The sequence below is a fragment of the Myotis brandtii genome, unplaced genomic scaffold (genome assembly GCF_000412655.1).
Source record: "Myotis brandtii unplaced genomic scaffold, ASM41265v1 scaffold393, whole genome shotgun sequence".
Taxonomy (NCBI): Eukaryota; Metazoa; Chordata; class Mammalia; order Chiroptera; family Vespertilionidae; genus Myotis; species Myotis brandtii.
The window spans coordinates 1,955,983-1,960,072 of NW_005365070.1; the positions used below are offsets into that span (position 1 = coordinate 1,955,983).

Here is a 4,090-nt window from a genome sequence, read left to right on the forward strand (position 1 = left end):
TTTTCAGATTGCAAAGGGCCAGGCCATTCATATGCAAAAGCCTCTGTGCACAGCTTGGGTGGGGCGGGGTCTCAGGGAATCAACAGGGTGGAGCAAACAGCTATGGCTGATCCTCAGCCCTACCCTAAGAGGCCCCGAGTCTCATTGTCCCAGTAATCGCTGCAAGCACCTCTGAGAGAAAGCTGCCCTCGAGTTCTGACCGATGCCAGACAGTCCAGTTTCTCCCCGTATGAGTCTGGGTCCCCAGAGACTCACCCGGAACTGGAGTTGAGAGCAGTCCAGAGGTTGAGACTCCCTCCCGATTGAAAAAGACAGCCACGTCCTCAGTTGCCAGCCCTTTCTCTGTGCGCCTCTGTACCTCTGCACTTTACTTCCGCACCTCCTCTGAGTCTCAGTGTGCTTTTCTCTTTCCTTCTAGTTGTAGAATTTCCACTCAGCCAGCCTTCCTGTGGTTCTGGATGATGTTTTTTTTTGTCTTTTAGTTGTATTTTTGAAGTGGTTGTGCGAGGCAGCAATCTCCGGTGTTTACCTATGCCGCCATCTTGGTTTCTCCCACCATTATTTTTCTTGAACTCTAGCATTTATCATACTCTAACCTACCATAAATTGACTTGCTTATTTATTCCTTATTTTTTTATTCTACTGGAATTTAAGGATGGTGAAGGAAGGGAATTTCTTGTCTTCATTGCTGTACACCCAGGGGTGAAATCAAACCTGGCATGTAGTAGAGCTCAGTAAGTATTTGCTAAGTGAATAAACAAAAAGGCTAAAATAAGAGGAAAACTCTACCATAGAAAAAATTGCATCAAACATGATAGACAAACCTGCCCTGTGTGGCTTAGTGGTTGAGCATCGATCTATGAACCAGAAGGTCATGGTTCAATTCCTGATTATGACATATGCCCTGGTTGAGGGCTTGATCTCCATTATGAGGCATGCAGAAGGCAGCTGATCAATTATTCTCTCTCATATTTGATGTTATAGCTCTCTCTTCCTTTCCCTTCATCTCTGAAATCAATAAAAATATATTAAAAAACACTAAAATCATGATAGCCAAAAGCTCAATAGCTATCCTATCTAATATAGAAGGAATATACTAATTGACCCTCACACCCTTACAAAGATGGTGGGGCCCACAGCCAATAAAGAGGGACTATGCTAATTGACTGCCACACCCTCAAAGATGGTGGCGCCCATGGCCACAAAATGGTGGCACCCAGTCCTCTCAGCCCCGCTGGGGTGCCTGCCTCCAGAGTCCCCCAGTCCTTTTAGCCCCCCAGCTGCCCAGGGCCAGCCTGAGACACAGGCAAGCCTCAGATGGTGGCTGCCCAGCCACCCAGGGCTGGCCCGAGGCTCAGCTAACCAGGGCCAGCCGAGGCTTGTGCTGCTGGCAGTGGCAGCAGCAGAGGTGTTATGGGGGCGTTGCCTTCCCCTGATTGCTGGGTCGCCTCCCACCCCTGAGGACTCCTGGACTCTGAGAAAGGGCAGGCCGCTGAGGGCCCCCCCCTTCCAGTGCATGAATTTTCATGCACCGGGCCTCTAGTTCTATATAAAAGAGTTTTTCTGAGATGGATGGGAACAGAAATGGCTATGAGCAATGAGGTGATTGCAAGAACGAGGAGGACAATAGCTACAACTGGGGTGGTTTGAGTCCAGCCAATGACACTGGAGCCAAAAAGAAGGAAAAGAGCCTAGCCAGAGTGGCAGTTGGTTGAGTATTGTCCTGTCCAACAAAGGGTTTCTGGATCGATTCCTGGTCAGGGCACATACCTTGGTTGCAGGTTCAATCCCTGGCCGGGGTAACCAATCTATGTTTCTCTCTAACATTGATGTTCCTCTCACTCTTCTTCCTTCCCTTCTCTAAGCATGTCCTCGGGTGAGGATCTTTTTAAAAGGATGAAGGAGAAGAAAGAAGAAGAAGAAGGAGGAGGAGGAGGAGGAGGAGGAGGAGGAGGAGAAGAAGAAGAAGAAGAAGAAGAAGAAGAAGAAGAAGAAGAAGAAGAAGAAGAAGAAGAAGAAGAAGAAGAAGAAGAAGAAGAAGAAGAAGAAGAAGAAGAAGAAGAAGAAGAAGAAGAAGAAGAAGAAGAAGAAGAAGAAGAAGAAGAAGAAGAAGAAGAAGAAGAAGAAGAAGAAGGAAGAAAGAAAGAAAGAAAGAAAGAAAGAAAGAAAGAAAGAAAGAAAGAAAGAAAGAAAGAAAGAAAGAAAAAGGTAGTGAGACAGATTCAGCTCAGGATCACCCTGTGATGAACTCTGACAGTAGAGAGGATCCAGGAACTACAGAAGGCCAAATTACATTGCAATGTTTTCAGTGGATCAGTGACTTGCCAAAACAATGGAGGAAGCTAGAAAGAGAAGCTACCAGTTCTGGGAAATTCAGCCCATTCCCAAACTGGGAAAAGTGGTAAACACTCATGGTCCCATGAAGCCTGAAAAAGACAACATCTGCCAGGAGCTCTATATCCTGCCCTAGGGCTGCACATGGGACGCCTTGGACCTGGGGGACCATAATGTGCTAAAAGAATTATACACCCTCCTGAATGAGAATTATGTGGAAGATTATAGCAACGTGCTCCGATTTGATTATTCCCCGGAATTTTATGGGCTCTCTGGATGCCTGGCTGACTCCCACAATGGCAGTGTGGGGTTCTAGAGGTCTCAAGTTGGAAATTGATTGGGTTCATTAGAGCCATTCCAGCAAACATCCACATCTATGACACAGAGAAGATGTTGAAGATCAACTTTTTGTGTGTCCATAAGAAACTTTGCTCCAAGAGGGTGGCTCCAGTCCTGATTTGTGAGATAACCCAGAGGGTTCACCTGGAGAGCATTTTCAAGCTGCTTACACTGCCGGGGTGGTATTACCAAAGCCTGTTGACACCTGCAGGTACTGATATTGGTCCCTAAACCTATGGAATCTGATTGAAGGTTTTCCATCTGAGCAGAAATATAACCATGCAGCTATCATGAAGTTCTACCAATTGCCACAGTCTCCCAAGACAACTGGACTGCATCCAATGAGAAAAAAAGGACATTCCAGTAGTGCACCAGTTTATCACCAGGCACCAGGTGTCAGGAGGAGGTGGAGCATTGGTTCTACCCCCAGGAGAATATCATTGACACTTTGGTGGTGGAGAATGCAAACGGTGAGGTGACAGACTTTCTGAGATTTTATACACTTTCCTCCAATATTATTAACCATTCATCCCACAACAATCTAAAGGCTGCTTATTCTTTCTACAGTGTTCACAACCAGACTCCTCTTCTAGAACTCATGATCAAAGCCCTCTTTCTCACCAAAATAAAAGGGTTTCATGGTTTCAATGCACTGGATCTCATGGAAAACAAAACCTTCCTGTAGAAGGTCAAGTTTGGCATAGGGGACTGAAACCTGCAGTATTATCTTTACGGTTGGAAGTGTCCCAGCTTGGGGGGTTGAACTGGTATTACAGTAACCAGCTGCCAGTGAGATTCTGGATAAAGCCATGAGAATTCAAACCAGGAACCCTACCACTTGGTCCAATTTCACAAATGTGAGAATCCCTGGCAAAGGGAATAGAAGCAAACTGGATTTACCAAACTGCCACTGAACTTGAAAATTACATTGCAATGGCATAAGCTGTGTGATGTCACCTCTGGCCATGTCTCTGGTCTCCCTATTTTCTAATGAATTGCATCCTTATGCAGCCATAATCAAAAGCAATGTAATGGCTGGAAAACTAGCTCATGATTGGCATATTATGGAGTTAATGGGTGAATAATATACACTTTTTTTCTTCTAGAGTTTTTAGAGTTTCAAATCTTACAGGTAAGTCTTTAATTCACTTGAGTTCATTTTTGTGAATTATGTAAGATAGGGGTCCATTATTATTTTTTCCATGTTATTGTCCAGTTTTACTAATACCATTTATTGAAGAGACTATTCTTTCCCCATTGAGTATTCTTGGCTCCCTTGTCAAATATTAGTCAAGTGTGTATACAAGAGTTTATTTTTGGGCTCTCAATTCTGTTTCATCGGTATATGCATACGTTTTTATTCCAATACCATAATGTTTTTATTACTATAGCTTTGTAATATAGTTTGAAATAAGAA

General features: G+C 44.3%; 1 pseudogene; it reads left to right on the forward strand.

Moving 5' to 3' along the window:
* Nucleotides 1-2,162: 2,162 nt before the first annotated feature.
* LOC102242663 lies at nucleotides 2,163-3,436 on the forward strand (annotated as a pseudogene).
* The last annotated feature ends 654 nt before the right edge of the window (nucleotides 3,437-4,090 follow it).